The following is a 7,788-nucleotide window of genomic DNA, read 5'->3' on the forward strand; positions in this document are numbered from 1 at the left end:
CTCCACCCCCCCCCCGTCGTTCTTAGACTCCTTATTGGGTGAGCAACGCAGCCAAGCAACACAGTTGGAGCCTCCCTCCTCCCTGGTCGGCCGGGACGGAGGGAGAGGAGCTGCTTCCTTTGAAACCCGGGAAATTTAAGGGACATCATCAGTAAGGGACAGCAGCGGGACACGGCACTGGGATAAGGGAGTTTCCTGCCAAATAAGGGATGGTTGGCAGCTATGGTTGTTATTGTTGTTACTTTTTCATGCTGCCAGCTCTGAATTTTGGTGCTTGAAATTTAAAAAAGGTGCCGTGTTACATGGTGAGTTTTGCAAAACATCCCATCCTCTACCACTCCACCTGCCTAGGACAGAGGGAGAGGTGACAGCATATCTCCCTCCTAGGGATGTAGTTGAAATTTGATTCAGTTCAGATTTAAAGGTGAACCTATCTAATGCACACTTTTCTGGAACAACGTGTCAACCGAAACTCGGCCATCCTTTGAAATTTGCACTTCTCTGAATTTTGCAATGCAGTTTTCCAGCCAAACTGCCTATGCAGGTATTAAAGTGTTCATGCAGACTGCAAATGTTAGTGACAATGACACTAAAAATGCATTATGTTAGAAGGAAATGCTTTGCAGAAATGTGTATATTAGGCAAAACTGCATAGAAATAGAAATTTGCACAAAAATGCTGGTGAATTTTCACACCCTTTAAAAAAAATAGATCACAAACTGATGTGGAAATGTGGAGAAACAAACTTAGGAATGGAAAAATGAACTGAAATAAACCAAAACTGACAAATTTGCCTATCTCTATCCCCCCCCCCCCATTGGCTCAACTGGAACTAACTGCCGCCTGACTTCTCCACAAACTGCCTCCATTTTATTTAATTTATTTGTTTATTGAATTTATATACTGCCCTATACCCACAGGTCTCGGGGCAGCTTACAGAATAAAATCACAATATAAAACCACAAAATCCATAATCAAAATAAAAAACAATACCCCCACACACACACAAAAAACCACCCCACACACATTTTAAAAGGGTATAGGATGTCAATCAAATCAACTAAAGGCCTGGTTAAAAAGGAACGTTTTTGCCTGGTGCCTAAAAGTGTGTAATGAAGGTGCCAGGCAAGCTTCCCTGGGGAGAGCATTTCACAGACAGGGAGCCACTGCAGAGAAGGCCCCGTTCTCGTGTTGCCACCCTCCGGACCTCTTGAGGAGGAGGCACACAAAGAAGGGCCTCAGAAGATGATCTCAGGGTTCATGTAGGTTCATATGGAAAGAGGCAGTCCTTGAGGTATTGCGGTCCTGAGCCACCCTGAACTCCATCCCCAGGAAAGCCTACTTGGCTCCAAATTTGCCATCATTTTGACACCATTTTGTTTTCCCAGACATTTGGGCATCAATGATTACTTATTTTGGACATTCCTCTTTGACAAGGGATGGGATTTGTCAAGCAATGACGAGCAGCTAAGAGGAAGATGGGATTCTGGACCAGTCCATTACCTGCCATACTGGCTATTTGCAAAGCTTGCAGTCTGATATGATACAGTTACTCCTCTTATCTCATTCATTGCATGTGTACATCTGAAGGCAACCCTGTATTGGGAAATTTTTAACGTCTCTAATGTTTTACCATTTTTTATGTGCTGTAAGTCGCCCAGAGTGGCTGGGGAAACCCAGCCAGAAGGCGTAATATAAATAATAAAATTCTTATTCTTATTCTTACATCAAGCCTCTAGAACCAGCAATTCCTAGCCTTTGGTTCCCAGGCAAATTTGGGCTGTAGCACCCACCATCCCTAGATGGCATAGTCCATGTGCAAGAATGATGGGAATTTTAGTCAGGAACATCTTGAGTACCAGAGGTTCCCATCCCTGCACCATGGCTTAGACTAGACCAGCGGTTCTCAACCTGTGGGTCCCCAGATGTTGTTGGACTACAACTCCCATCATCCATGGCTAGCAAGGCCAGAGCTCAGGGATGATGGGAGTTGTAGTCCAACAACATCTGGGGACCCACAGGTTGAGAACCGCTGGACTAGACAATGCTCTTAACTTTTTGTTTTTGCTTTTTACAGATCTACTGTTCCCATGCTATTCTACCCACAGACACTGGGGCAGGGAGATTAATACCCATGGCACCCATATGTAGCAAAAAATACCCATTTTATTCACCTGTGCCTCTTTAAGGTTCCCGGAGACTTTGGGTACAAGGTAAAGAAACCAAACATAGTTGCAACTGCTGTCATACAGCTGGTGGGTTTTTTTATTTTTGCAAGAAAGTTTTTACCTGTTTTCTTTGTCTTTGTGGTGCTACCTAGGTAAAGGTAAAGGTACCCCTGCCCGTACGGGCCAGTCTTGACAGACTCTGGGGTTGTGCGCCCATCTCACTCAAGAGGCCGGAGGCCAGCGCTGTCCAGAGACACTTCCGGGTCACGTGGCCAGCGTGACAAGCTGCATCTGGCGAGCCAGCACAGCACACGGAAACGCCGTTTACCTTCCCGCTAGAAAGCGGTCCCTATTTATCTACTTGCACCCGGGGGCGCTTTCGAACTGCTAGGTTGGCAGGCGCTGGGACCGAGCAACGGGAACGCACCCCGCCACGGGGATTCGAACCGCCGACCTGACGATTGGCAAGTCCTAGGCGCTGAGGTTTTACCCACAGCGCCACCCGCGTCCCTGTGGTGCTACCTACAAACTCTCAAAAAAAGAAGTATCGCTGTGGAAGGAGCATGGTGACACCACTTTGAGCTGCTGTTCGAAGACTGGAATTGCTCCTAGTGTATTTGCTTTTCAAAGCCACTAAGAAGCCCCACTTTCTGATCCAAAACAAGAGACTTGATCTTTGCTCTGATTTGTTTTCAAAAATGTTAAGTATTGAACCACTGCACACAGAATGGTAGCTATTGATGTGACCTGAAAGGATCATGCTTTGAGCCTTCCAGCAAAGAGGGGAAAGGCAAGGTTGGGATTATCAAAGCAGAATGATCAATAAACTTTTTCCTCTTTCTGAAAAATAAAATCATCCTCCTGTCAAGTGTTCAAAGCTTTTGAAATAAAATACAGTCAAAACAAAACAATTTATGCCACATTATAAATGTCTATGCTAGTATTTAAACTTCTTCCAGGGAACGGCAAAGATATTAATGGGGTAACTGTGTTAAATACAAATGCAAGAGTTGCCAAGTGAATCGGAAGAATCAGGAATGTTTGTTTATAACTGGAATATTGTTCTATATTGGAATTTGCAAAACAATCCGGATAGACAAAGAGCGATGAGATCCTTATAGATTGGAACATAATATTGTTGATGAGCTTCAAGGGCTTTAGTAATTTTCGTGATGTGATCTAAATAGACTCTTGTTTGCTGTGAAAAATCAAAATATTGTGAAATTTTTTTATTGTACTTTGTTTCTACACTTTATTGTCGATAAGCAAAACACGTAGTCTAATGGCATCTTATTAACACTGATGCGTGTAGCCCCTCTTCAGCACATCTCAACTTTTCACAGAAATGTCAGAGATACCAACCACCTCCTCTGTTCTGTGGCCTTCTGACACCTCTTTATATTAACTTTTGTGTGTGTTTGTGTGTGAGCTGAGAATAACCTTTCATATATCTGATGAAGAAGGCTGTAATCCAGAAAAACATAGGCTGCAATAAATCTGAGCCTTTGCTTAAGGACATTGGTGACATCATCTGTGGCCAAACCTTATAATTTCCACACCCAACAACCTCATGCACCTCTGTTCTGTCATCTGCATTGGCTTCCACACATCTTGCTAGTGTTGTTTTCATTCCTGAATGCAAACCAAGACCTAGGTGACTCTCTAAAAGATTAAGGTGCAACATGCCTTTTCAGGAGTCGTCAACGTACTGCTCTCCATATATCATTGGCTTCCACCTCCCTTAGATCCTAGCAAGCATGATAAACTGTCAGGGATGATAGGATGTCCATCAACATCTAGAGAACCACAGATTGCCCACCACAGCCTTTGGAGACTGCTTCCCACATTAGAAAACCATTGGAAAATTGTAACGCATCTGATGAAACGTATAAAATTATGCATTGTGCATTCAGGAAGCTTTTTCTCCTCCCAAATACTAGCCCTCAGGGTTGTCTGGTGAAGATGAATGTTGGAAGATTCAGGAGAGGCCAAAGAAGGTTTCTTCACACAACTATGGAACGGTGCTCTCAGCAGATCTAGCCATGGGTGGCTTTGGAAAAAAATAAGACAAATTTATGGAGGGCAAAGCTTTCCATGTCTACCAGCCATGATGGCTACATTCTACCACTGCTGTTGCAGGCATTATGCTTCAGAATCACAAATGGGGAGAATGGTGATTGTGTTCATGCCCCACTTGTAGGCTTCCCAGAGGCATGTGGTTGGCCAACACAATAAATGTGTTTCTATCCAACGTAGCGGGACGTGGGTGGCGCTGTGGGTTAAACCACAGAGCCTAGGACTTGCCGATCAGAAGGTCGGTGGTTCGAATCCCTGCTACGGGGTGAGCTCCCGTTGTTCGGTCCCTGCTCCTGCCAACCTAGCAGTTCAAAAGCACGTCAAAGTGCAAGTAGATAAATAGGTACCGCTCCAGCGGGAAGGTAAACGGTGTTTCCGTGCGCTGCTCTGGTTCGCCAGAAGCGGCTTAGTCATGCTGGCCACATGACCCAGAAGCTGTACGCCGGCTCCCTCGGCTAATAAAGCGAGATGAGCGCTGCAACCCCAGAGTCGGTCACAACTGGACCTAATGCTCAGGGGTCCCTTTACCTTTACCTTATCCAACGTAGCATCAAGTTAAATACACCAGGGCGTATATTTGCACAAGAGAGTGCACAAGCAAGTCGCCTGTAACTTTGTTGCACAATAGATGGTGCAGTTGTTTGCGCACAGTGAGTTTCTGCAAGCACAACTGCTGAGTTTGGGTTCCTCTGTTGCGCAACATTAAAGCTCACCAGTCCATTAGCGCAAACTCTAGCAGCTTTTGGATTGTAGCCGATTACTCTCTATTGGTTTGAGGGTGTAGGGTGTTGCCCATGTAGCCTGTGACTTTCCAGATGAGGTGGTCTATAAATGTAAGTAACACAACAGGCTTACAGTCCTGCAGGTGCTTCGATGCATGTAAGCCCCTTTCACTTCTATGGGGCCTACAAGGGCTGAATGATAAGCAGCACCGCAGTTTTCGCCATCTGTTCCTCCCCCTCAACGTGAAAGCTGCTCCGATTATGTAATAAGAGGATGAAAAATATTTTTGTACCAAGTAACATTGTCATCTGTGATCTCTCTCTCCCCCCCCCCTTCATGTTCCTGACCAATTTTAAAAAAAGAAATTGCTGGGGGGGGGACCTGTTTCATGCTGTTCTACTCTGTCGCGTTGGAAAGCTGTTAGAGCAAACAGGTGCTTGGGGTGGCTAGATTTACACTTAGCGAGTTTTATCTCTCACTGGATTGCCGGTCTTTTAGACTATGTTTTACTTATTTTCTATTTCATTAACGTGTGTTTTTCAGACCACCCCTCAGGGCAAAAACAGACCTCTTAAAAGCGATTTGTGACATAAAATCTGCAGCAGATTGCACCTGTACTCAAAGAACTGCAATAGCTGCCAGTTTGCTCCTGGGGGAAGTTAGTGGTGTTACTATTGGTCTATACAGCCTTCTCCACCCTGGGATGATCAGCCAAAAAATACTGAGGCTGTTATCAAGTTTGTTTAAGAAGAGGGAGAGGTACAGAATTTTGCTGGAGGAAAGTGGTAGCTAATGTGTTTTCATGATACACAAATGTTGTAGGAGGCATCATCTCAGAAGAGGCTATCTTCCTAGCTTCCTTAGCCTCTTGGGCTTGCCGATCGTATGGTTGGCAGATTGAATCCGTGTGATGGGGTGAGCTCCCATGGCTTTGTCCCAGCTCCTGCCAACGTAGCATTTTGAAAGCATACCAGTGTGAGTAGATAAATAGGTACCGCTACAGCAGGAAGGTCAACGGTGTTTCGGTGCGCTCTGGCACTCGTCACGGAGTCCCGTTGTGCCAGAAGCTGTTTAGTCATGCTGGCCACAAATCCCAGAAAGCTGTCTGTGGACAAACGCTGGCTCCCTCGGCCTGAAGCGAGATGAGCGCCGCACCCCATAGTCCAGTGATGGCCAAACTGGGCCCTTCAGTTCCCATCATTCCTGACCACTGGTCCTGTTAGCTAGGGATGATGGGAGTTGTAGTCCAAAAACAGCTGGAGGGCCAAGTTTGGCCATCACCGCCATAGTCAATTTCATCTAGACTAAACCATCCAAGGGTCTTTTACCTTTTACCTTTACTGTCTTTTTTAATATGCTGCTTGCTGATTTGGAAGCTTCTCTGTGAAAACCATGTAGCTATCTCTTTATAATGGCTTACAACAAAGCACTGGATATAAAGAGCTGAATGTGCGCAGAGTTATGAGCTGTGGATTTAAACACTTAATTTTTGTGATCTGATTGCTAAAATGACAAGGGAACAGCATCATCCATACAATCAGTATCTGTTTTTGCACTGGAGTTGCCAGTATGGTGCTCTACAGATGATTTCAGACTCCCGCTCCCATCAACCCCAGCTAGGGTGGTCAGTGGCCAGGGAAGATGGGACTTGCTGTACAAAACAGCTACAGGACAGCAGGCTTGCAATGCCTGGAATAAGATCCAGTATAGCGCAATAATTAGTGTTTTGACTACGACCTGGAAGACCAGGGTTCAAATCTCCACTCAGGCACAAAGCTCACTGGGTGACGTAAATTCTGATGGGGTGGTGAATTTGACGCATGTCTCAAATCTGTGCTGCTAATAAGAGTTTTCGTCTTTTCCTTTAGCTGAAATGTTTTCCTTAATAAAGCTGAATAAACAGTTGCTGTAACCTCAGGCGTACAATCTTAAAAGGCACCACTAAAGGGAAAAAGGAGCCAGTCAGTTTGGGGGTGGGGAGAGAGAAGCAAGAAACTAGATCTTAGTTATAATGTTGTTATAAGGACCAGCTGGAATAGAAAGAATTCAAGGAGAGCACAAAAGTGATTTCATAGCACAGCTGCACCACAAGGCAGTGCTAGCACGTTCTCTTTTTTTACCGTGCAATATGCGAGCTTAGATGCAAGCTGTAATTAGCTGGTGGAATTGATGCCATATAAAAAGCAGGAAGATCTACGCTTCACATACAGGCTTTTGTACCACTGCAGTGCCTTCAAGCACGGGGTCTGTTTTTTTAACAGCATTCTTGCAGGCATGGATATGAGCTGTGGTTATTACAGCGTTGATTTGAGACAACTGACAATATTTTTTTATTTAAAAAAATCAAGATGCTATACCTTTTATAAGCCAAAGTGCCACAAATTCATGACACTTTTTTGGCTTTGCTGTTGGAAACAGTACGCCCCATGCTGAGTGCTGGGAATCACAGATGGGCAGAGTGCTGTTGCACTCAGGTCCTGTTTGCAGGCTTCCCACAGGTATCTGGCTGGCCCCTGGCCTGATCCTGCAGCCTCATGTTCTTATGCACACAGAAGCATGCTATGATTTATTCTCACATGCACACAGAAGCATGCTATGATTTGAAAGTGGATTTGGCAGGGTCCCATGTATTGAAATGTGGGTTTCAATACATGGGATGCAGGTGGCTCTGTGGTTTAGACCACAGACTTGCCAATCAGAAGGTCGGCGGTTTGAATCCCCGCGACAGGGTGAGCTCCCGTTGCTCGGTCCCTGCTCCTGCCAACCTAGCAGTTCAAAAGCACATCAAAGTGCAAGTAGATAAATAGGTACCACTCCGGCG

This window comes from Podarcis muralis, chromosome 16 (genome assembly GCF_964188315.1).
Source record: "Podarcis muralis chromosome 16, rPodMur119.hap1.1, whole genome shotgun sequence".
Taxonomy (NCBI): domain Eukaryota; kingdom Metazoa; phylum Chordata; class Lepidosauria; order Squamata; family Lacertidae; genus Podarcis; species Podarcis muralis.